Below are 26,158 nucleotides of genomic sequence, written 5' to 3'. Positions count from 1 at the left end.
CCAGAGCTCAGAGTTTGGGTCCCCTCCCCACAGTCATCTTCCCTTCACCACGAGAGAGAAGCGTTCCCTACGTACACCCCTCAGGTTCAGGTGTGAGGCACTCTGCCCTGGCACTGCAGCTTTGCACAAAGAGGCTGCCTCAGTTTCTTCCTCTGGAAAATGGGGCTAATGCTTATCTCACAGTGCCTAGTGGAAGCCCAAGCGTGCATACAGTAGGTGCTCAATGTGTGGCAGGCATTATTATTCTAAAGAGAGTGGATAACAGTCCTCCTCCAGGGATAGGCCACAATCTGGGAGGCAGGCAGTGTCTGAAATCTCACCCCTACTGACCAGCGACAAATTTGAGGCCGGAGATCCCTCCCACACCATCTCCCGGCTCCAGCCCCCATGCCCCGGGCCCTGCTGGGCGCTAACCCTGAGCACACTCGCTGCAGAGGCTGCCCATGGGCCTTGCCACTCAGCCGGGGCCAGGCGGTCCCTCACCGTACTGGCACCCGAGTGCCCAGTGGTGCTGGGGGTCAGTGTCCCTCTTGGTCTGGGGCCCGCCTCTCTCAGGTCAGGAGGAGAAACTAAGATGAGTCCTACTTCCCAGGCTGGCTCCTGTCTCTGATGTTTTGCCCATGTTGCTGAGTCTAGGCAGAAGTTTAGAAACATCTTCTTTGATGTTGTTTGGTCTGGTTTTTGGCGGGGAGAGTGGAAATAGGGGAAGCATCCTTCCTTCGCTGTGTGACTGTAGCTCAGGGCTTGAGAGTGGGCTCGGCCTGGGGGCCTCCTGGCCCCAGCCTGCTGTGAACACCTACCCGTGGTAGAATAGTCTGTGCTGTCCTCCACCATCAGGTTGGCACAACTAGCCTGCTAGGAGACAGGGTTGTCCAAATGGTCTTTGCATTTTGAGTGGGACCAGGCGATTCTCTTGAGTCAGGAATTCTTAAGTGTCTCTGGACCCCCAGACTCTGTAGAAAACTTGATGGAAGCTATGTCCCCTCCCCTACCCAGAAAAACAGCCAACTGCATGCAACAGTGTGGTCTACATGGCCAGCAGGTTCACAGAGCTCTTCAAAGCTGGGCCCTGGATCCCTGGTTGAGACACCCACCCTCCCCTCCCACCTGACAGGCTCTGGGACACTGAGTGGCTCACAGCCACACTCCAGGGCTGGGGGCAGCAGGTGCGTGCCTGACAGGAGCCCCGTCCTGCTCCTCTCTGAACACCCAGCTCCCAGCTGGCATAGAGGAGGGTGGATAACTGTCCCGTAAAACCCTGAAATGTGGCCGCTGAGTCCCCGCTCCCCAGAGAGCAGCTCTCAAGCAGCTGAGCAGCCACAAGAGCAAATCCCAGACCTAGTGCAGCCAAGGGCCCCAGAGATCAGAGAAGTGAGCTGGGGGGACTTCCTGGAGGAGGTGGTATTTGAACTTGGCCATGGAGGAAAGAAAAGGGAAAGCATGTGATATGGCACAGAGCAGCATTTCTTAGATGGAATTCCCCAGGCTGCTGGTGTGCTGCAAGAAGTGAGGCATTATGTGAAAAGAAAAATAAAGGAGACTTTGCTTTCTCATCTGTGAAACGGAAGTGATCATGACTATAGCTCTGCCACCTGTCATTTGTACGCCTTTGAGACTTTTATCTGACCTCACCGGAGGTTGGTTTCCTAATATTTCATGAGCATCAAGAGAGATGTCTGATGGTTGAAAGCTCCCTGAGGAGAGGGAAAGTCCATAACGGGATTAACCAGAGCGCCTGCTGCCTTGCTGCCCTGAGGGATCTCCCAGGTTGCAGATGGAGCTGGGAGAGGTTTGAGGAAGGACCGACAAGTGTAATGCTACCCTTGGACCTGGACTTGGATGACTGGGATTCAAATCCCAGCTGGGCGGTTGACAGCTGTGTGTTTCTAGGCAAGTTACTCAGCCTCCCTGTGCCTTAGTGTTCTCATCTGAAAAAAATGGGAAAATCCTAGTGACCACCTCAGGAGGAAATGGCAACCCACTCCAGTATTCTTGCCTGGAGAATCCCAAGGATGGCGGAGCCTGGTGGGCTACAGTCCATGGGGTCGCAAAGAGTCGGACACGACTGAGCGACTTAACTCACTAACTAACTAACCTCATAGGGCTGTGATGAGGACAAAGTGAAATAGCTTAACACAGCATCTACCAGGCGTGAGGACAGCGCTGTGTGTTAGAGTTCAGCCCCAGAGACTGAACACCTCCATTTCCCCATCAGTTACACAGATTCTGAACACCGGGTGAGGTCGGGCACACGAGTGAGGCCCAGCATGTGCGTCCTCCTCAGTCAGCGTCAGCTCTTGTTGTTTCCAGTAGGATTGTCACCGCTTTGGAAGAAGTAGCGATGATTTCCAGAAAGGCTGGAATCTGACTCTTCCGGCCGGGACACTGGCCCATGTCCCAGCTGGTGCTACACACGTTTTCCTAGGCTCTTCTTCAGCCTTATCACCCACCTTGCTGCATGCAGGTGGTGTCACCCATTTCACAGATGGGAAGCAAGAGGGCTCAAAGGCACCACCACGGCTCACATCAGGGCAGACTTTGAACACAACTGTGTGAGGCACCACGCCCAGCCATGCCCTCAGCCCCAAGCCACTCGCGTGTGACCTGGGAACAGTCCTACAAAGGTGCCCTCTGTCTGCCAGGGGGAGCCGCCAGAGCACTTTCCACCTTCTCTCTCCCCTTCAGCCTTTGTCTGCCCTGTTCGGCCCTCTTCAGACTCAGGGCGATGCTTGGCCTCCCGCCCCAGCCTGTGGCTGCAAAGCCCTGTGATCTGGGGCTGTCCCAGCTCCAGACAGAGGCCCAGGTGGGCCATTCCCAACACCCTCTGCCCTCATCTGCTGAGGTCAGCAGGGAGTGGCCTCTGAGACACACTCTGGGAAAGTGCCCCAGGCCTCCCATAAGTCCAGCTACTTTTAGGCAAAAAGACTGCTGAGGGTGATCGAGGGGGTTTGAAGCCATAGAGGTCAGCTCCCATCCAGGGCACCCCCAGCCGCCCACCCTGACCATGAGCTCGGCGCCCACGGCCTGGCAATACTGGATATGTCACTGGGCCACTGAGCACCACTGCTCTCCTCTCCCACCGTAGGTTCTTGTCCATCTGGCGGTGCCCTCCCTTGATGCCCTCCACTGTCCCCCTCCTTCCACATCCATCCAGCCTGGGGCAGTAGAGCCCCTGATGCCCAGGTCTGACTCCTGACTGGCTTACTCTTTGAGAGACACTGGGAGAGCTCAGTGAATCCTCTCTGAGCCTCAGTTGTCTTCTCTGTGAAATGAGCATAATAACACTACCTTCCTTATAGAAATGTGTGAGAATTAAATCAGATCACCTACCTGAAGGGTTTAGCCCTGTGTGTGGCAGCCCCGAGACACAAAAAGATGATCACTGTCATTGTTATTATCACACTCAAATAGTTTCTTTTTTAAAAAAAAAAAAAGAAAAAAGAAAAGAAAAAAAACCAACATGCTCTGGCCCCATCCCTGTGCAAGAATTAGGCAATTAAATGAGATGGTGCCCAACAGAAAGTCAGCGTGCTATCAGAGTAGGCTTCCCAGAGGAGGTGGCTTCCCATGATCCAGAAAGATGGGTAGTGGGTGTTGGGGAGGCCTGTGAGCCCTGGGGCGCAGGAGCTGTTTTTCATTCTTCATTGTGTCCCCAGCACCTGCCGCAGCACTTGGAGGGTCAAAAATATTGGCAGAACGAAGGGAGAGAGAAAGAAGCAATGGAGACGTTCTGCGTCCCTCTCTGTGGGGTATGGAAAGCTGCAGACTGGGGGCAGGACGTCACCGAGGGAACACGCGGCTTCAGTCCCCAGAGCCCCGAGGGGCAGCCCTGAGCCACTCAGCTCGCCCAGCACGCGTCCTTCACTCCGGACCCCGCACCACCGGCTGTCAGCTGGGGTGGGCAGAGCGGCCCCTCAGGGTGCTCCTCGCGTTGCATATTTCATGGTGGGGCAGAAAGGGGACAGAGGAGACTGGGCAGCGGCAGGGGGCGGTGGGAACCGGATCCTGCAGGGTGCTGTGAAACGGAACCTCCAGTTAATTTTGTATGAATCCTGCAGCCCTGCCCGAGTGGGGGAGAGAGGGCAGATGGTGAGGGATGGGGCCCCATGTGGACTGAACGCAGTGATGGACAAGACCCGCAGGGGCCCGCGTCGCCCACAGGGCCACCGCCCACTGGGCATGGGGCAGAGCATGAAGGCGGGGGGGGGGGGGGTGGTTCTCCTGTTTGCCACCATGATATTCTGTCTCCCCAGAGACAGAGGGGCAGAGGAGCGGCCCGGCATGACACCGCGGGAGGTGTTCTGGCCACACTGTTGTCGCTCAACAGGCTCGTGACTTCAGGCAAGATATTTAGACTCTCCGGACCTCAGTTTTCTCACTTGTAAAATGGGACTGTGCTACTTCCCTCTCCCACCATTTGGAGACAGTGAGTTGAAACTGCTTTGAAGGTTTTTTACCAAAGAAATCATCATCTTTCAGTATTTACTGAGTATTTCTATCTATTAGGATTCTATTTGGGGCTTTCCCAGTGGCTCAGCTGTGAAAGAATCCACCTGCAATGCAGGAGATGCGAGAGACCCGGGTTCAATCCTAGGTTGGGAAGATCCCCTGGAAGAGGGAACGGCAACCTACTCCAGTATTCTTGCCTGGAGAATCCCATGGACAGAGGATTCTATTTGATAGAAATGTGTCTCAAATTGGCTTATGCAAAAAAAAGGAATTTTTTTCTGATTTGTGCAACTGAGAAGTCCAGGGATTGTCCTGGCCTCAGGCATGGGTGGATCCAGGGCCTCTGATGCTGAGAAGGGCTTTGTTCATCCCTCTCCTGTTGTCTTCCGCCTCCACTGTCCTCTGTGTTGGCTTCCTTCTCTGGCAGGCCCTCACCCCATGAGGGCTCCAGCAGTCAGAGTCACCTCTTTCTCAGGGCCCCCCCACCCCTCCATGAAGTATCAGAACAGACTCCCCCGGGGGCCACCTGGAGCTGCTCTTGAACCAATCCCTGTGGCTGGAGGTGGGAATAGTCTGATTGGTCAGATCCAGTCACGTGCTCACCCCCGAAAGGTGCAGTCCTACTTGTGCGCAGGGGAGGTATAGAGCAGCAGCAGGCATGCTCCATGCCCTGGAGGATGGGGAGAAAGGATAGACTCAAGGAGGCAGCTGAGGAGTGAAGGCAGGATTTAAGAGCACCAATTAGGGAGTGATCATAGCCAAACCCCACACTGTTAATAATTACACCAGGGAAGCAGGCGGAAGCTGGGTGCATCCAGGTTGGGGGGCGGGGAGTCTCTGGCTAGTGTCCCAGAAGTGAAGGGGCTAACTCAGTGTCATGGTCAAGTCCCAGCTCCATTTTCATCCAGCTATGGAGCACTGGGCCATTGTCTAACATCTTTGTGCCTCCGTTTCTTCATCTGTGACAGGAGATAATAACAGGGCCTCTTTCACTGGGTTCCTGGGAAGATCAGAACGTTGTTGTTGTTCAGTTGCTAAGTTGTGTCCGACTCTTTGCGACCTCATAGACTGCAGCATGCCAGGCTTCCCTGTCCTTCACCAGCTCCCAGAGTTTGCTCAAACTCATGTCCATTGAGTCAGTGATGCCACCCAACCATCTCATCCTCTGCCACACCCTTCTCCTTTTGCCTTCAGTCTTTCCCAGCATCAGGGTAAAAGTGTGTCAAGTGCCGAGTGCCTGGCACATGGCAGGTGCGATCTCAGTGTCAGCCTGGGACTCTGGGTGACTTTAAGGGACAGGTTGTGTTTACATGGGTGGAGAAGAGAGAGGCAGCTTTTCTGGGCAGGTAAGGGGCTTAAGCAACATGTATGAGTCTGTGGGTTTCCAAAAATGAGCCCTGTATTTGACTTGCAGTGCTTCTATCCCCTCCCCTCACTCCCAGCACCATTAGGAAAAACAGATCCCGTAGAAGCACAGTTTTCCATGAGAGTCCGATGAATCACGTGTAGACGCCCTCCAGAATGCCACCCGCACATCCTTCTGAATCATCAATGAGATAAACCCACATGTTGATTGATATGTGGTACTCTCTGTCTTCCCAGGCTGGGGCAACAGAGTCGATGCTGGACAGACCGTTGTACAGGCTCAGGGGAGGCCGGGAGAGTGCAGAACAGTTAGAGGAGGGGCCTGACTTGTCACTCGTGGGGGCTCCTGGCCGGGGTGGTGAATGGGGGGGTGGGGGTGTGAGGGGGCAGGTTTCCAGGAACTGCATGTTCCTTGACCTTGACCAGTACTGCTTGGCCTGGTCAGTGCTTTGAAATCAGGCCCAGAGAAGGGGCATGGAGGAGACAGGGTAGGCCCCGTCTCAGGTGGGCCTCTCGCCAGGCAGGCCCACCATCCGAAAAGCCTGCATCCCCAGGCCAGCCAGTGGCTGTAATTTACTGGGTGCAGACTTATCAGGGCCAGTCTTTCTTATCTGGGCCTCCCAGCATCCCTGTGTGCAGGAAGCCACGGCGTACAGAGGAAGGCGGTCCTCATTTGTGCTCTGAAGCCACCTTTGGTTTACAGAATCAATGTGTCCTAAACACTGAGCGCCTACTCTGTGCTCAGAAAAGAGAAGGAAGGGGAAGAGCTCCACCCGGGGGGCCCTTGAGCCAGGGCCACAGTTTTCCCATCTGTAAATGGTGTGATAAGCACACCCACCTTCCAGGACCAATGAATACAGGTATTATTCAAGATTGTCCAGTTCTTACCCCGCATCTGTCGTACTGAGCAGATATGGAAGCTAACACACAGTCGTGCATTGAAAAGATGTGTGTTGTGCACCTACTATGTGCAGGCTTGGGCCACGTGGCTGCTCTGGGTTCTGTCTGCTGCTTGGGCAGTGTCTGTATTATGTGCTTGAACGTGAGACAGGTGGGTGGGGCCGGGATGGGGCAGCCTTCCGTTCCCTGTTGGTCCAAGGTCTGGGGTGAAGGAGCCCTTTCCTGACGTCCTTCTGCTCCAAAGCTGCCCAAAGATTCCCTGGAAAGGGGGATGCAGAGCTGGGTTGTTAATCCCCCTGCCTTGAAGACGCTTCCAGTCTAGCTGTGATAGGACTGCCAGCTAAGAGTTCAGTTCCAGCTGGGGTTCCAGGTACGGCTGTGGTCCCAGGTATAGCTGTGATTCCAGGTACAGTTGTAGTCCCAGAGACTGTTTGACTCACAGACGGCCAGCCCGTCTGCTGAGGCTTCATGACATTGTATTCGTTAATCCTCTCAAACCCATGTGAAGCAGGAACTATTTGTATCCCCAGCTTTCCAATGAGAAAATTGGGCTGCAGGGCCCCGCCGCTAGCAAGGGGCCCAGCCAGGACGGGTGCCCAGACAGGCTGGCACGCGAATGTACTCAGGTAGCCCCCTTCATCTTCCGGCTGCTGTTGAGAAGAAAAACTCTACGGCAAGAGGGAGGGCACTTGGACAAAGGCCAGGGCCATCCCCGCCCGACTGGAGACGAGTGAGGAGAGGCGTCCTTTGAGCCGGGTCTCCTCCCAGGCAGGGCTGGGGGGAGTTGGGCACGCAGTGACCGGATGGGAAGCTTGTTCGCAGTGAGAGGAGCCGCTTGAGCAAAGGCCCAGGACGTACCCAGGAAGAAGTGAGGGACTCATCGCGGCTGGGACCCAGCATGTATCCCAAGGGGAGAAGGCTCCAGTCCACGGGCCGAGGATTGACTGGGTTTTAGCCAGTGCGTTCATGCAGTGCATGCAGACTGTCGGCCTGCTGATTGTGGTTATGTTTGCCTATGCTGTGCTGTCCACATAAATGTGAAATGGACCACAAGCTCCCTGAGACAGGCCCGAGAACAGCTCCTCTCCAGGGGCCTGGGAAGCCAAAAAGCTCGCTAAAGGCAGGGAGACTGAGGTTTGGGTGAGGTGGTTCTCATACTCATTTCCCTGGGGTTCCATGGAGGTGCCCAGGGGACAGGTAGATGCTGAGTAGGTAGGGCTCTGGCCTTCCTGCCCCACTGCGTACCAGAGCAGCTTCTTTTTTTTAAATCTGTTTTGCATTGTGAAGCATCTAGTAAATTTTCTTTCTTTCTTTCTTTCTTTTAAAAAAAGGACTTTTTAAAAAGAAAAAAAATTTGGAAACCTCTAATATTATAGAAAGATGCTAAACTGTAGTATCTTAAAGCCTGGGTTGGAGCTCTGGTTCTATAAATTCTCAGTGCCTTGGTTTTTACATCTGTTAAGTGGAAGTGGGTAATCTCAAGCCCCCAGAATCCATGCTGGTCTCTGGATTGAGTGAGAAAACGCACAGAGAGAGCCTGGCCCACAGTGGGACCTTGGGAGGTTCGTCTTGCACCCTGCCCACTGACCACAGTCTGGGCTCCTGTGTGTAGCCCACCCACGTGTGTTAGAAGACTCACGGGGCTGGAAAGCCTGGAGTGGGGACTAACCTCACTCTGGCCCCTGTCGGCTGAGAGAACTGCAAGCCTCAATGCCAATGAAGAGAGCAGGTCTAGGGGTCTCAGGTTCTTCCAGGTCCTTGGCACCACCGCCCACCCCCAGCCATGCAGACGTCACACTGGCCAAATGGTGACTAACTCAGAGCCAGTCCCCAGATTCTTCTTCCTTTGAAAGACTGTAACTTCACATCCTTAGCGTGTGACTGAGGCCCCACCACAGCCCTGGCCGGGGCAGTGCCCTTGGCCCCTTGCACCAAGCCCTCACCCAGCGTCTCCACCAGGCAGCTTCAGAGTCCTGCTCACACTGGCTTCCAAAGGTCCGTGGGCGTTCCCAGGCAGTCTGTCTCTGGATTCAAAAGCCCAGAGCCCTGGACACCAGTCTCTGATTACTTTGCCTTCCTGAGCCTGTTTCCTCATCTGTCAAGTGGGCTGAGGGATAAGAGATGCTGCTTAGCAACCATAGGCTGGACTGTCTTAGCAATGTCAGTGGTCCACCCGGCCTGGGTCCCACAAAACTCAAGAGGTCTAAGGCCACCTGTCCCTCTAGGCCTGCCTGTCACAGGAGAGGCCTCAGCGGGGCAGGTGAGTTACTTACACAGCCTCCCTTTCACCCCCACAATGATTATCTTACTCCTCCTGGCACAGCGCAGGCCCTGCTGTGGTTTCAGATCCGTAGTTATTTATAGTCAGTGGAAATTAGGGCCTCCACAGATGGTTCTCTCATACCCACCTGCCAGCATCAGCCTCCACCCCAAAGGGAGGCCCCTTACAAATTTCTGTGGTCCCAGAAAATGTTCCCAGGGACCGTTTCTGAGCAGAGAAGACTCTGCTCCTTCTCTAGGATAGCTTCGGACAAGATGCCAGAGAATCGAGAAGCAGAAGTGAACTCTTCCAGTGGGGGGATCTTGGAGGGCTGCATGGAGGAGGTGATATTTGAGCAAGATGTTGAGGGATAGGCAGGGTTTGCAGTGGAGAAGGGCACTCCATGTGGAAGGAAAAGTGTGGGCAGAGGCAGAGAAGAAGGCTATATAAAAGGAAGAGCCAACTATTCTGTTTTGGGTGGGGCTTAGAGGAGGGAACCACAGCAGCAGTGATAATAATTAGAGTTAACTGAGCAATATAGATGCTCCAGACATTCTTCTAAGAGCTTTGCACACATCGTCACTTCATTTGGTCCTCCCAACAACCCTACAGAGTAGGCACTAGTAGTAGTCCCGTTTTCATAAGACACTGAAGCACAGAGACATCAGATCACTTGCCCGTGGCCACACAGCTAATGAGTGGAGGCATCCAAACCAGGCGTGAGAGTCAAACCCAGGCAGGCAATTCCAGAGTCCATGCCAGGACTCCAAAGATTCAGCCACAAACTCTGTGCTTGAATGAAGAGGCAGGAGGGAGTCTGTGACGGTCCTCAAGCAGAGGAGCAGTGCAGCTGGGACAGCTGGCAGCCGTGGGTTTGGGTTGGATGGGGAGATACCCCATGAAATAAAGCCAGCGGGGAGGGAGGGAAAGGCATCTGAAAGAGAGGTGACGGCTGGACCCGCCCAGGAGTGGTGATGGAGAGGCGGGCCCAGCCTGGACTAGACAGTCAAGGGCTAGAGAGGATCGTGCAGACTCAGTTTTCAAGACAGAGCTGGCCATTTGTGGTGGAGACGGGCCAGCGAGGAGAGGAACAAGGCTGTGGTGAAATGAGAGGTCTCTGCTGGGCCCTGAGGGATGGGACGGCAGGCCTGGAGGTGGAGCATTTAGATGACAACGATGCCTACAGAGAAGTTTGGGACTCTGCTAACAAGTCCCAAAGCTGCATGGGGAGAGGGGGGCAGAGATCTGGGCCTGTGTTGTTCCCTGCTGTATTCCAGTGCCTGGAACAGTGCTGGGCGCAGAGTACACTCCGTGAACATACAGGAATGAACTCACCTGGGGTGCTCATCAAGTGCAGGTCCAGCTGGTAAGGGAGCAGGCAACCAGCAAAGCAGGAGAAGTCAGAGAGGTAGGAGGAGAGGGTCACCTGCGGGCAGGGTGTGATCAAGGTGTCTGACACTGGATAGGCAGTCAGACATGAGAGCTGCCAGGAAGGGTCCGTAGAGGACAGTGACAGAGTGACAGCTCCAGGGACAGGCTGCTTCCTGGGCTCCTGGGGAACCTCTGCTGGACAAAACAGCAGAATGGTGTGTTCCCTGGGGCTGCCCCCACACACACCAGCTCAGTCGGGTCAGGGTGGTTGGGACAAGAGCCGGAGGGACTCACAGACTCATGAGGACCACAGGTCTGGAGTGGCTCTCAGGGACCATCTCATCCCACGATCCCAGCATGCACTGAAGCCCAGGAGGGAAGGGGCCTGCCCAGGTGTGCGGTGGGTGAGGTCCTCACCCAGGACCAGGGGCCCTGAGTCATCCCTGCACATGGTGAAGGGGGCAGACGTTCCTCTTCCCTGCCCCCTGCCTCATGCAGGCTCCCCACCTCCCCACAGAACCTCAGCTCTCATCCATCCCCACCCTGCTGCAGGGATGTGTACATTTCCAGGGTCTGCCATAACCAAGGACCACAAACTGAGTGGCTTAAACAACAGAAACGTATTGTCCCACCTTTCTGGAGGCTGAAGTCTGAGATCAAGGTGTTGGCAGGGTCGGTTCCTTCTGAGGGCATGAGGGGAGGATCTGTCCCAGGTCTCTCTCCTTCACCTTGTCGGTGAAGAAGACATGACAATTGGAAATATCTATGCACCCAATGTAGGAGTACCTCAATCCATAAGGCAAACAGTAGCAGACTTAAAAGAGAATATCGACAGTAACACAATAATGGTGGGGGACTTGAACACCCTACTTCCACCAGCGGACAAATCATCCAGGTAGAAAATTAATAAGGAAGTGCAAGCTTTAAATGACACAGTAGACCAGTTGGACCTAGATGATATTTACCTTGCAGGTGCCATCCCCTCTGTATCTTCACACCATCTTCCTTCTGTGTGTGTCTGTCTCTGACTGCAGATTTTCTCCATGTAAGGACATGGGTCATCCTGGCGTAGGGCCCCCCTCAAGACCTCATCCTAACTTAGCAACTGCTCACCTCTCTGGTGACTCTATAGAGTCACATCCTGAGTATCCAGGCCTTGTGACTTCAGCATATGGACTAGGGCAGGGGCATAATCCACCCAGAACTTTCTCACTTGAGACAATCCTTTCTGCACTTGAAGCCCCAGGTTCTCTCCTGTAAAGTGGGGATACACAGGGGGGCAGATGAGGACTGTGGTGAGAGCTGAGCTGTCTTCCGTGTGGATGGATGCGCCTCTGAGCGCCCATCGCAGTGGGCGTTAGGAAGCGGTGATGCGGCCTGTGCGTTAAGCAGCGGGCGTCCCGGGTCTGATCCCAGCTGGGCCACTTACTTACTCGCTGCGTTGTGCCAAGCAAATGACTTCACCTCTCAGAACCTGTTTACTCATCTGTGAAACAGTACTTGTTCATGATCCGTGGTAAGGAATAAATGAGCTGGTGTAGGAACACGCAGCTCAGTACAGGAAGCCTGCAGGGAACGGAAGCTGCCGTTACTCTTATTACTATTATCACTATCATCATCATTATTTACATATTATAGGTTTAAGATGCTGAGGCCCAGAGAGGGAAAGATCTTGCCCCAAGCTCACACAGCCTTCTGGCCCAAAACCAAGTGAGAACGCTGTTCTCCTGACCCAAAGTCCCAGTATTTTTTTTTCTTTTTTTTCTTCTTAACCATTTCCCTGTGTGATGTTAAGTAATTCCTAAATGCCTAACATTAGGAGAGCAATTAAGCCGCCTTCAGCTTCTCCACATGCCTGATGGAACATCGTGGGAAATTGTTGTTGCAGAGAACATGAAGCAACGTGCATGAGGCTCGTGATACAGTGCAGTGTGAAAAAGCGGGGGTCAGCACAGTACATGGCAGCTACTCCGTAGAAACAGACGGGAGGCAAGTGCCAGTGTTGGGGTCATGGGTAAGATTCGGGGTGATGGTTTTGTCCTTCTGCATTGGTGGGGACGTTGTCCTAAGGCGGCTCAGCTAAGGCGCGTTGGTGATGAGCATCCGGACTGGTGGGGCAGATCTGAGGGAAGACTGGGCATGGTCCCCCCAAGTCAGATCAGAGGCTGGAAAACCGAGCTCGGTTTTCCAGAAGGAAATTGGGATGCGCGGGGCTGGATGGCAGGACTGACAGAATAGATGCCCCTTGGGGGCACGCAGGATGGGAAAAATCCACTCCCACTGTTTTGGGTCCTTGTGTTGCTCCAGATTTCAGGCAGCGCTGTGCTGGTGAATGTTTAACAGACAGCTCTCTGGGTTGGGAGTCCTCGTTTGTGGTGTATGCAGATTTCCGTGGTGTAGGTGTTCCTACCACATCACTAACACGATGGCATGAAATGTGAAGTTGGGAGATGATGTACAGGACACACCCTTATATGGCAGGTAAACTCGGTGGATTCCAGAGAACAGAGCGTAGTGACAGGCAGTAAAACAGTTAGGAAGAGACAAGCATGGGCCACTTGTTCTCTTTTTAAGTATAATTTATATAAATCGTAAGTCTGTATCATTTAATTCTATTGACGGCTGCATCTAACAACCAGCTCACAAAAATGCCTGAATACTTAGCAACAGGGTCTCACAAGAAGATGTGAGCTGATTCCACTGCGTTGCTGACTCCAGGTCCAAGGAGAGAGCACGTGAGTGGCCTGGCTTGGGGGGGCGTCTTGATGGACAGCCACCAAGACTCCTCTCAGTGGGGGTGAAATAACTTCCCAGAAGGAAAGAAGAATGCCACCAGGTGGCCAAGACCCAACACCTGCTTTTGTTTCGCTTTTGATAAATTTGTGTTGTTTGTTTGTTTTTCATCTTATGATATCTCCCCATTCCTACTTGTTAAATGTCATCATTGCTTAAAGTCCCAGAGTCGTTAAAGAGAAAGTGAAAGTGCTAGTCAGTCGCGTCTGACTCTTGCAACCCCATGGACTGTAGCCCTCCAGGCTCCTCCGTCCATGTGATTTCCCAGGCAAGAATACCGGAGTGGGTTCCCATTCCCTTCTTCCCAACCCAGGGATCAAACCTGCATCTCCTACATCGCAGTCAGATTCTTTACCATCTGAGCCACCAGGGAAAGCCTTTAGAGAGAATCCAGGGCTTACTTATGAGAGCAGTGAATGAAAGGAGCCAGCCAGGAGAGATACGGGGACTTAAAACAGTTACACCATGTACACCCTGCCCAGGCTGGCCCCTACCTTCTCCAGGGAGGGAGGGAAATAAACTCAACTCCCTGTCACTCTGCCGCGCCCGCCCTAGAGATTCTCCCAAGAGGACAGAAATCCCAGTGGGAGAATATCTCAGGGCAGAGTCTTCTCAAGCAGCCCTGCAGGTAGAAGAGGCTGAATGGGGACCCTCAGGAATCTGGAGTGGCCGCCCATGAATTGCTTGCCGTGATTGGCTAAGGGTGAGTTCTGGTTGGTCTCCCGCTCTCTGGAGTTTTCTGATCCCCTATGTCCATTTCTGGCTTCCCAGGTGGCTCAGTGGTAAAGAATCCGCCTGCGAATGCAGAGACACAGGAGACGTGGGTTCGATCCCTGGTGTGGGAAGATCCCCTGTGGGAAGAAATGGCAACCCACTCCAGTATTCTTACTCGGGAAATGCTATGGACAGAGGAGCCTGGCGGGCTACAGTCCAGGGGTCACAAAGAGTCAGACACTATTTAGCGACTAAACAACAACCTGATTGTTTACCATGTTGTATTAGTCTCTGTCATACGGCAAAGTAGATCCACTATACGCAGAAATCTGTCCTCTCATTTTTGGACTTCCTTCCTGTTTGGGTCAATGCAGAGCCTTGAGTAGGGCTCCGTACTATATACAGTAGGGAATACTGTATACAGAGCTATACCATAGGTTCTCATTAGTTACCTAGACTTTTGGATTTTATGCTTCCTGAAGACAAGGGCAGTCAGTCTCACGTGCCTCTGAAAAGTTAGCACCAAACAAGGATTCTACATAAATGAATATATGAGTAATGATGATATATGTGGGCATGCTGAGGGCTACCTAGTCCACTTTCCCCCAAACAGAACCCACAGCCCACTCAGCTTAGGACCTAGGGGGAGGGGACAGCCCAAGAGGGGCTGTGATCTAACAGAGACACACACCCTGCTGCCCCCTTGCCAGCCTCAAGGACATGTGAGCTGGCATGAAGCCACCAGCATCCTCTTGAAGTCCTGGGAGATCTAATTACCCAGACAAGGAGAAAGTGTTGAGTGAGTGAACGCCAGGGTCTGGAATAATCCATTTTCTGACTGCCGCAGTTAATATGAAGCCAGGCTGCAAAACTGTCCCTCTGATGTTCTGACAACAGGCTCCCGAGAAAGCTGGCTGTTTGATCTGGAACTGCCAGCTTCTCTGTCTCCCCCAGAGGTTTCCTAAATTGTCCTAACAATTACCATCTTGGGGAGCCAGCCGTGTTTCGGGCCTCCGCACAGTAGCAAAGAAAATGCAGCCGCCATATGGGAGGCTGATGGAGACCACCCATGGGGCTGCAGTGAGTCCCAGCTCCAACGTTTAATTCTGAGCAGTGGAGGGTGGTTGGGGGGGACTTGCCGTTTATGTATGGTATCTCTTTTCAGTATTATCACCGTTTCACAGACGAAGAAACTGAGACATAATGTTAAGGCCAAGGTCACTCGCCAACAGGTTGCAGAAGCGACATCTGAACCCAAGCCAGCCTGACCCAAGTCCCCACTCTCCAGTGTGTTCTAGATGCCGGCAAATCTTAGATGTTATTTCCTCTCCCTGTTTTGTGTATTTAAATTTCAGAGTCCTTCATGACACATCCAGAAGTTTTGTCCTTGAAAAGTGCATGGAATGATGATTTTATGCTGGTGTGTTTCTTGGTTAATGGATATCGTTTACCTTTTGCTGTAAATATCTAAGAAAGAATTACCTCCAGCAGATGCAGGGCCAAGCATACAGAGTTTAAACGTGTCGGCCAACCCCTTTTGTAGAAAAGCCTAAAGTGAAACAAAAGGCAAGAAAGTCCCAAGCACCTACTAAGTGCCAGGCATTGGAACCATTCCTTCATTTGTTCATCGATTCATGCGGCAGGTGTTCCTTGAGCACCTATCATGTGCTAGACATAGTTCTAGGCCCCGGGGATAGAAGCAGCAGTGAACGAAATAAAAAATGTCACCGCTCTTGTAGGGCTTGTGTTTGAGTGTGGGTGGCAAGAAAAAGAGCTAAGAAAATGGAGAAATAATTGAGATTGTCTGTTGTCATATGGCTCTGGGGGAAATAAGCAAGGGCCGGGGGAGTAAGAACAGAACAGTCATTGGCGATCCTGAGATCAGGAGGCAAAGAGGACCTGCAAAATGAAAGGGAAGCTGCCCCATGGAACGAGGGGGAAGCGTGGACAAAGGCTTGGAGGTGGGGCCTGAGGGGAAGTCAGCAGGGGCTGGACGACCAGGGGAGCAGAAGGACTGTGGGGTTTCCTCCTTAGTGGGGTTAGACGCTGGAGAGCTGAGAACAGGAGAGGGACGTAGTGTGTTATCTCATCCATTCTCACCATGCCCTGCAGAGCAGGTGCCAAATCTGAACTCCAGCAGGTGAGGAGATACCAGGGCACTGAGTGGGTATGGCTCAGCCAGTGAGGAAGGGACAGGGCCACCTTTTGGACCTGGACCTGGGTGAGGATCTCAGTATCACCCAGCCAGCCAGGGGTCAGCATGGCCGGAAGCCCAGCCCAAGTCTCCTAGCACAGTACTCCATCCCCCAGAGGTCTTGCTGCTTTGTTCTGTTCCTTATAGCTTTGTTGCTGAGCCTCAGGCTGAACAGAAGTTAATGGTGTGTGATTTGAGGGTTCATCCGGAACATTTTGTTTCTCCATGTAATTTCAAGTCGAGGCAGAGATGTGTGTTGCTGGTTGCTAGGCAACCAGGTGTGACCCAGTGAGTGCTGGGGGTGATGATTCTCCCCAGACAGAAGTGGCAGATCCACCTACCCTCCCCCTTCTGCAGCACCCCCCTAAATCCAGACCCTCTCAGCCAGGCAAGTGAACCCCAGGGACTCGATGATGAGGGGGAAAGAATGCAAAGTAGGTGCAAACAGGAGAGGGTGATGATTCCAAACAAACATTAAATGGGTTCAGGCCTAAAGGAAAACTAGAGGAGTACCTATCCCAATATGTAGGGGAGGTCCTTTATGACCATAATAATAGCCCTCCCTCTTACCATGTACCAAACACTGGTTTGAGCACATTAGTATAGAGTTAGGTGCTCAGTTGTGTCTGACTTTTTGCGACCCCATGGACTGTAGCCCACTGGGCTCCTCTGTCCATGGAATCTTCCAGGCAAGAATGCTGGAGTGGGTTGCCAATCCCTTCTCCATTCTCGCCATCCTTCCCTCTCTAAGCACATTATTGTCGTTCTTGTTCAGTCAGTCAGTCGTGTCTGACTCTCTGTGACCCCATGGACTGCAGCACGCCAGGCTTCCCTGTCCATCACCAACTCCCGGAGCCTGCTCAAGCTCATGTCCATCAAGTCGGTGATGCCATCCAACCATCTCATCCTCTGTCGTCCCCTTCTCCTCCTGCCTTCAGTCCTTCTCAGCATCAGGGTCCTTTCTAATGAGTTGGCTCTTTGCATCAGGTGGCCAAAGTATTGGAACCTCAGCTTCAACATCAGTCCTTCCAATGAATATTCACAATTGATTTCCTTTAGGATTGACTGGTTTGATCTTCTTGCAGTTCAAGGGACTCTTAAGAGTCTTCTTCAACACCACAGTTCAAAAGCATCAATCCTTTGGCCCTCAGCCTTCTTTATGGTCCAACTCTCACATCCATACATGACTACTGGAAAAACCATAGCTTTGACTAGATGGACCTTTGTTGGCAAAGTAATGTCTTTACTTTTTAATATGCTGTCTAGGTTTGTTATAGTTTTTCTTCCAAGGAGCAAGCATCTTTTAATTCCATGGCTGCAGTCACCATCTACAGTGATTTTGGAACCCAAGAAAATAAAGATTCTCACTGTTTCCATTGTTTCCCCATCTATTTGCCATGAAGTGATGGGACCAGATGCCATGATCTTAGTTTTTAGAATGTTGAGTTTTAAGCCAGCTTTTTCACTCTCTCACTTTCATCAAGAGGCTCTTTAGTTCCTCTTCGCTTTCTGCCATAAGGATGGTGTCATCTGAATATCTGAGGTTATTGATATTTCTCCCTGCAATCTTAATTCCAGCTTGTGCTTCATTCAGCCCAGCATTTCACATGGTGTACTCTGCATATAAGTTAAATAACCAGAGTGACAATATACAACCTTGACGTAAGCACATTAACAAGTATCAACTCATTGTATCTTCATAGCAAGCCTAGGAAAGAGGTACTGTCAAAATTCCCATTTTAGAGATAGGAAAACTGAAGCACCTGGGGGTTATGTCTATCCTGTAAGTGGCAGAACCCCTTCATGGATCAATGCAAAGAGATGACTTGTTGGAAAAGACCCTGATGCTAGGAAAGATTGAAGGCAAGAGGAGAAGAGGGTGGCAGAGGGTAAAATGGTTAGATAGCATCACCAACTCAATGGCAAACTCCGGGAGATAGAGAAGGACAGAGGAGCCTGGCATGCTGCAACCTGTGGGGTCGCAAAGAGTCAGACATGACTGAGCGTGACTCAGCAACAACAACAAAAAGTGGCAGAAGCAGGTGGTCTGGCCCCAAGTCCAGCACCAAAACAAGTGGGTGGATGGCCCGTCTGAGACCTGATTGGGGGTCAGCAAGGAGAAATGGAACACAGGAGAGATTTACTCAAAAACTGGAGTTGAATCAGTTCAGTTCTTATCGTGGCCCTACTGTGCGCTGGACAGTTTGCTTTATACAGAAATGAGGTGAAGAAATGGAGGAAAAGGCGTGGAGGCAGGTAGACCTAAGCCGGCCATCGGACTGTTTACCAGGGTGTGGTGGCTACTGTGAGAGAAGAGAAAGATGCTGGGAGAGGATGGTGTTAAGGCAGACCCCAGAGGAAAGGAGACAGACCCAGACCTGGAAAAGGAACCAAAGTTGGAAGGAGAGGCATTTCAGGTGGTGTTTTATCACCTGGGATTAGAATGAATTTTTTAGGCATCTGTCTCCACCCCAGACTGCAAGCTCCTCAAAGCAGGAATAACATGCATTAATGGAATTAATAACCTAGGAAGGGTTGTGAATTTCACATACCTTGGACTGGACTTACTTCTCACAGGAAAGCAGGACTGTATCAGCACCTGCAGGATTTGAAGTGGAGGGGAAATATTCATCTCTGTGTCCTCAGGAGACAGTACGTATCTGACATTTTGGATGCAGCAATCATGAAATGTTTATTTAACAAATATGTGAACAGAGAAGAAAAGGAAATCAAAGAATGAATGGATTAGTGAGTGAGAGAGAGGGATTGGTTTTAATTGTTGAAGAGGGAATATTAGGCACTATTTGTTGAGCATTTAGAGCCAATGCACCTTCCATAGTGGGGACATAAGAGTCTGAGGGGCACTTAGGAGAGATCAGAGCATCGTTCACTGTGAGTCAAAGGATGGCAGTTTGGGGAGGGAGATCCACTAAGGAGCCGCTGCAGGGACAGCCAAATGAGAGATGCGAGGACCCCAAACCCAGATGATGATCTCAGGCCTGAAGAAGAAAGGTCAGATCCTAGAAATCCCAGGGCGGCTGGCCAGTATGGTCAGAAGGGGGGATAGATTTCAAGGAAATGAAGAGCTTGGTCTTAGAGCTCCCGAGTTAGAGATGCATTAATAGAGACATCCGGGTGGGGCTACACTGTGGGCTTCTTGACATCCTGAGCCAGGGGTTGAAAGAGAAAGAGGACAGGACTGCAAATTCCTGAAACACAAGAACCCACTTCCAGATCCACATCTGGGGCAGACATCACTAATCAATCCCGATACACAGACTCTTCAAGCTCAACTCCAGGTAGCCCTTGCTAATCAGTCATAGTTGACTTGCAAGATGAAATTTATTTGTGGCTCCTGTCCTAGAGGTGGCATGAGTAGCCCTGAGATTTGACTGTTCTCTGAAAGCTGAAATAGAAGAGGGAAAGGGGTAATGAGGGAGCAGTGATGGCAGCGGTGAGGCCTCAGAGTTAAGGTCAGATGTGAACCACCCGAGGTCCAGGTAAGAATCACGACATTTTCCCTCTGTAAGAAAGACTTTGAAGGCTTACAGAGTTTCAGCACTTAAACTCTCGAAGAGGTTTCTTTTTTTTTTTTTAAGGAACTTTGTTTTTTTTTATATATATTTAGTTATTTTTAATTGATTAATGATTGCATTACAATATTGGTTTGATTTCTGCCGCACATCAACATAAATTAGCCATAAGTGTACATCTGTCCCCTCGCTCTTGAACATCCCTGCCACCTCCCTCCCCATCCCACCCCGCCAGGTTGTTACAGAGCCCCGCCGGTGTGAGATCCTGAGTCATGCAGCAGATTTCCATTGACGATCTACTTTACGTATGGTAGTATGTATGCTTCCACGCTGCTCTCTCTATTCATCTCACCCAGTCCTTCCTCTCCCCAACCCTTGTCCGTACGTCTGTTCTCTATGTCTTTATCTCCACCACTGCCCTGCAACTAGGTTCATCAGTACCATCTTTCTAGATTCCACAATATGCATTAATATACGACATTTTTTTTTTCTCTTTCTGACTTACCTCACTCTGTATCATAGGCTCTAGGTGGATCTCTCTCGCTAGAACTGACTCAGATGCATTCCTTTTTATGGTTGAGTAGTGTTCTATTGTATATATGTACCATAGTTTCTTTATCCATTCGCCTGTCGAAGGACATCTAGGTTGCTTCCATGTCCTAGCTATTGTAAGTAGAGCTGCAGTAAGCGTGGGGGTATATGTGTCTTTTTCAGTTTGGATTTCCTCAGAGTGTATGCCTAGAAGTGGTATTGCTGGGTGGAATGGTGGTTTTACAAAGAGTTGGACAAGGCTGGGTGACTGAACAACAATCACATTTCATTATTATTCTTAGTTTTTTAAAGAATCTCCATACTGTCTTCCAGAGTGGTTTTATCGATTTACATTCCCACCAGCAGTGCAGGAGGGTACACTTTTCTCTGCTCCCTTTCCATCACCTTTTGTTTCTGGACCTTTTGATGATGTCCATTCTGACCAACGTGAGGTGATGTCTCATCGTAATTTTGATTTGCATTTCTCTAATAATGAGTGATGTTGAGCATCTTTTCATGTGTTTATTAGCCATCTGTATTAAAGGAACTCTTTTTTTAAGCAAAATCACCCAGCGATTGGGCTTCCCAGGTGGCGCTAGTGGTAAAGAACCTGCCTGCCAGTGCAGGGGACTTAAGAGACCTGGGTTCGATCCCTGAGTTGGGAAGATCTTCTGAAGAAGGGCATGGCAACCCACTCCTGGAGAATCCCATGGACAGAGGAGCTTAGCCGGCTCCAGTCCATGGGTCACAGAGTTGGATATGACTGAAACAACTTAGCACGAATGTACACACCCAGCTATTATTATTCATTTGTCCCAAGTAGTGAAAATGCATCCATCCTTAGGAAGAATAATATTCTGAAGGTACAGTTTGACAACTTTCCTGAGAAGCCTAACTAGTCTCAACTGACTTCAGCTTTATTGTTTGGTAAATGTCCTAAGGAACATACTTTTCTCCTACTGTGGACTCTGTAGCCTGCCAGCCTTTCATGCCACGCCTGCTTCATGAGCACCTACTATGTGCTGGGCTCTATTCGAAGTAACAGGACAGTCTTCACCATGGAGCGCCCAGCAAATTAGAGCAAGAGCCAGCCTCAGAGCCAGCTATGGTCTCACCAGTGACCGGCCCCGGTGACCCTTCCTCTTTCACAGCCAGCTTAACAGCTGGAAACAGAGTGTGTTCTGTCATCTTCCAAGAAAGCATTGTAGTCAGCCTGCCAGCAGGCCTGCTCCCGACCTGACCGGAGCAGGGGCATGGCCGGTCAGCAGGGTAACCGTCCCCTCTCCCCAAGAGGAGGGCGGACTCACCCCCCAGCAGGACAGGCACAGCCGGGCTGGCCGAGGACCTGGCAGCCCTCGAGCATCACAGGAACCAGGTTCCCAAAAGCAGGCACAAGTGACTTCTCCAGGGCTCAGGGTTAGCACAACTGCAGAAAGGCTTGCTAAAGGAAGCACAGGCTCCCAAAACACACTTCTAAATAAGAACACACTTCAGAGAGAACATGGCACATGTCTAGAGAGAAACTTCACTGGGTTTTGCCAGGAATCAGTAAATGGTGTGATGATCACCTTGGCGGCTCCAGTTGGAGTCACTGAGTGTGTTTTCCCAGCTGCCTCTTTGCTCTCAGTATTAGCTGGAGCCTTGGTCAGTCCAGCATGGGCTTTCCTAGTAGCTCAGACGGTAAAGAATCTGCCTGCAATGCAGGAGACCCAGGTTCAATTCCTGGGCCAGGAAGATCCCCTGGAGAAGGGAATGGCAACCCACTCCAGTGTTCTTGCCTGGAGAATCCCATGGGCAAAGAAACCTGATGGGCCACAATCCATGGGATCGCAAAGTCAGACACAACCGAGCAACTAACACTCGGTCAGCCCAGCATCTTTATCCAGCTCGAGGCTGCACCCAGGACCACACCGGTCCCCTGAGCAAAGAGACAGGAAGTACCCGGCCCCTGAAACAGCGGTAATGCTGACCCTTCTCTGTTGCACGGGCAATGACAGAGGTGGCCTTTGTCAAGTTATCGGAGAGACATGCAGAACATCTGAAGTATAAAAGAATGCTCGACAGTGTGTGGGGAAGCAACAACATCCATGGTAGGTTCCTGGTGCAAATGCTTAGCCTGTCCTGAAAGAGCCTGTGTCACAGAGCAGCAGGGGCGTGGGGTCTTGGCGTCTCGAGGCTGGGGTGCTAGTCCTACTTATGCCACTAATGGCTGCATGTACCCAGTCAGGTCACTTCGGCTGCCTCCTCCATGGGGTGTCACAAGGCTATCAGCTTCTGCAGTTGAAGCCCTTTAACCCGTACACGTGTGTATGTGTGTGTGTGTGTGTATGCTCAGTCGTGTCCGACTGTGGCCCAGAACTGTAGCCTGCCAGGCTCCTCTGTCCATGGAATTTTCCAGGCAAGAATACTGGAGTGGGTTGCCATGTCCTACCCCAGCAGATCTTCCCGACCCAGGGACCAGGCCCACGTCTCTTGTGCCTCCTGCGTTGGCAGGCAGATTCTTTACCACTTGTGTCACTGATGCCTACTCTATGCCAAGCACTGTGGGCCAGGCATTGCCTTACACAGCCCCCTCATCAGGTCTCTGGGGGCCTGCGGGATCTCCCTATTTTATAGCCCAAGTAGCCCAGAGAAGATGAGTGACTTGTCCCAGGTCACGCAGCTGAAGAAAGTGGAAGAGCTGGAGCCACCACTATTCACTGGAGGCCGTGACCACACAACTCAGTGTCCGGAGGATCAAAATGAATAAGTGCGTGTCTCACTCGCTGCCAGAAGAGCCTGAGTCTGTGTGTGGCAACAGGGTTGCACGGTTAGACGTCCAAGTGGGTATAGAAGAGCTGGGGGGGTGGGAGTGACATTCCTGCTCACTAGTGTGTGACCGGTGCTTGCGGAGATGCCGGTGCACGTGGGTGCACAGTCACCGTTCACCGAGTGACAGAAACGGCAAGCTGATGAAGGAAGGCACGAGGCCACACACGCACCAGCTCAGAGCGGGACTCAGGCCGGCTTCCCTGGGTTCCCTTCTCGCTCTGCCACTTCCTAGTTGTGTGTAAGACGGGATGATCATAGTGTCCCCTTCAAGGAGCCACACTGGGGATTAAGTGAGTCTGTGCACGGGCACGCTGTTTGCCTAGAACCTGGCGTGGAGTAAACACTCAGCGTTGCCTGTGAGGATGGTGAGGACCAGGGGTTTAGCCAGAGGGTTGCGTGCCTTTGTTGTTATTTAGCATTAGCGCTGTTGCTCTGTGCTGCTTGCTCTCTGCTGGTACCAACTGTGGGTCCAGCCGGGGGCCGCCCGCCCCCTCCCTCTCCCTCTCCCTCCTCCCCCCTCTCCCTCCTCCCACCCCATCTTTCCTCCTCCACATGCACACAGGGAGTGGTTCCTGCCTGCCAGCCATAACCAAGGACACAAAATGAAATGACGCAGATCTTGCCTTTCAGGAGCTCAAAATTAAGTAATCCAGGAGTCAGTTGAAATACCACTTAATAACTTCCGTAAGGTAGGGGGGGTGGGGGGGAGATGAGCGGCATGGAAGGGCCATTAGATGAGAGTAAGGCCAGCCAGGGGTGGCCCCTGAAGAAGGTGCTGTGACCCATCCCAGGAGGGTGAGGCCGGAAAGGCAGCCAGGCATGCAGATGGCCAGGCCAAGGGAGCACGGGCACGCTGGAGGCAGTGAGGAGAGATGAGAGGCTTGCCATCAAAGTGGCATCCGCGGTGGTCTGCCCTGTAGCTGTCCTGCCCCCTCACACAGGGCAGGCTCGCCCCCTCCATCAGCGGGCAGCACCTCCGCTGGGTGCGGGCCACAGGCTGACTCTGCAGGCTCAGAAGGCCCCTTGTAGAAGCTTAATGGCTTTATGAATGAATGATACAACTACAGGAGAAGTGGGTCTCAGAATTTCTGAGCAACAAGGGCTTCCCTGGTGGCTCAGACAGTAAAGCATCTGCCTACAATGTGTGGGAGACCCAGGTTTAATCCCTGGGTCAGGAGTATCTCCTGGAGAAGGAATTGGCAACCCACTCTAGTACTTGCCTGGAAAATCCCGTGGACGGAGGAGCCTGGTGGGCTACAGTCCATGGGGTCGCAAAGAGTCGGACACGACTGAGCAACTTCACTTTCACTTTCACCAAGCTCCTCAGTCGAGAGGAAGCAGAGGCCCAGCAGGGTCACACGGCCAGTGAGTGTTTAGAGGAAGATCAAGATGGGAAGCCAGGCCCCAGCCTCACACACTCACTCCTCACGACCTGTTTTTGTGTGTGTGTATTAATAGCTCAGTCGGGTCCGACTCTTTACGACCCCGTGGACTGTAGCCCACCTGGCTCCTCCGTCCATGGGGATTCTCCAGGCAAGCATACTGGAGTGGGTTGCCATGCCCTCCTCCAGGGGATCTTCCCGACCCAGGGAGCGAAGCCAGGTCTCCTGCATCACAGGTGTATTCTTTGCCATCTGAGCCACCAGGGAAAGGTTTTTGTTTGGGTTCCCCAAGAGCAGAGTGTGAGCCAAGGGTGGGGTGCAGGTGGTATGTTTGGGAGTCATCTCAGGAGTGAGAGAGCAAGAAAAGAAAGCAAGGAAGAGAGAAATGCCACTGGGGGTGTGCTGGTGACTTGATTGCGCTGCAGGGGACCAGGGCTATGTCCCACTTGACCTTGGCAGGGAGCATGTGGGAAGCACCTGAGAATTGTCCCTCCAAAGGTACAGGGCTGGAGTGTCTATCCTGACTCCCAGCTCCCGCTGGGTGTGGTTTGGGGTAATTCTCGGCACTTGTGGGCCCCCTGCTTAGTGGCACCCAATGAACCCCCAGATGCAGGAAGAGCCCTGAAGCTGAAGGCAGATTTGGAGGGCACGTGAAGGGTGTGGCCAGTGTGCTCGGAGCTGCCCGCCACGGCTGCAGTGCGGAGTCATGGAGAACTGAGGGGCTGGGGCACAAGAACTCTTGCCACAGTTCCTTATGAGATAATAATAGTACCAGCAATGGTTTTCATTCGTCAAGGTGTTTCCCTGCACCGAGTGCAATGCTGCGTCCGTTATGTTCATCACCTGAGGAAATAGGGACCAGTTAGCCCCTTGGAGGATTCCCAGGGGGCTCAGCGGTAAAGAATCTGCCTGCAATGCAGGAGACGCGGGTTCGATCCCTGGATCAGGAAGATTCCCTGGAGGAGGGAACGGCAACTTACTCCAGTATTCTTGCCTGGAGAATACTATGGACAGCGGAGCCCAGTGGGCTACAGTCCATAGGCTTGCAAAGGTCAGACACAATTGAAGTGACTTAGCACGCAATTACACTATTAATGGGGCTTCCCTGATAGCTGAGTTGGTAAAGAATCCGCCTGCAATGCAGGAGACCCCAGTTCAATTCCTGGGTCAGGAAGATCCACTGGAGAAGGGAAATGCTACCCACTCCAGTATTCTGGCCTAGAGAATTCCTTTGATTGTATAGTTCATGGGGTTGCAGAGTCAGACATGACTTAGCAACTTTCACTTTCACACTATTAATGATTAAAATAATAAAAATGAAAGGGATGTTCAGTGAGCTATGAGAACATTCAAAAACAGGTCCAATCTGAAGGGGACAGAGAGACAGGTTCAGCCAAGTTCAGTGTGAATGAGAGGGGAGAGCAGTCCAGGCAGCAGGAACACCATCTGCAAAGGCCCTGAGGCAGGAGAGCACTTGTACTGAAGCTGTACTAGAGAGGCTGGTGGCGCTGGAGTGTATTGGCAGGGCGGGGGAATGAGACTCAGAAGAAAGCAGGGGTCACACTGTCCAGTGCCTTCCAGATCTCGGCAAGGAGAGCAGATTTCTCTCTGTGCAACGGAAGCCCCTGGAGCACCTTCAACAGGGTTTGACATTCACACAGTGCAGTTCATGCTTTTAAAACATCCCTCTGACCACTAGGTGGAGAATGGGCTGAGGGTGGCAGCAGGAAGATGGCTAGCTGAAGTCCTCCTGGACTGATACGCAGGCAGTGAAGGGGAGTGGTCAGATCTGAGTTAAGTGTTCCTTTGAGTGGAGGGACACACAGGTAGTAAGTGATGAAGCCAGGTTTTTAAC

At 52.0% G+C, this 26,158-nt stretch overlaps 1 protein-coding gene across 18 annotated transcripts in view; it reads left to right on the top strand.

Annotated features, from left to right (window-relative positions):
- The window catches only part of ATP2B2 (ATPase plasma membrane Ca2+ transporting 2), a 363,500-nt gene that overhangs the window by 249,124 nt on the left and 88,218 nt on the right, over positions 1-26,158 (top strand). The window lies entirely within an intron of this gene.

The sequence above is a fragment of the Cervus elaphus genome, chromosome 24, assembly GCF_910594005.1.
Source record: "Cervus elaphus chromosome 24, mCerEla1.1, whole genome shotgun sequence".
NCBI lineage: Eukaryota > Metazoa > Chordata > Mammalia > Artiodactyla > Cervidae > Cervus > Cervus elaphus.
The sequence above is the reverse complement of the archived record's forward strand: the minus strand, read 5'-3'. Positions and strand labels throughout refer to the sequence as shown.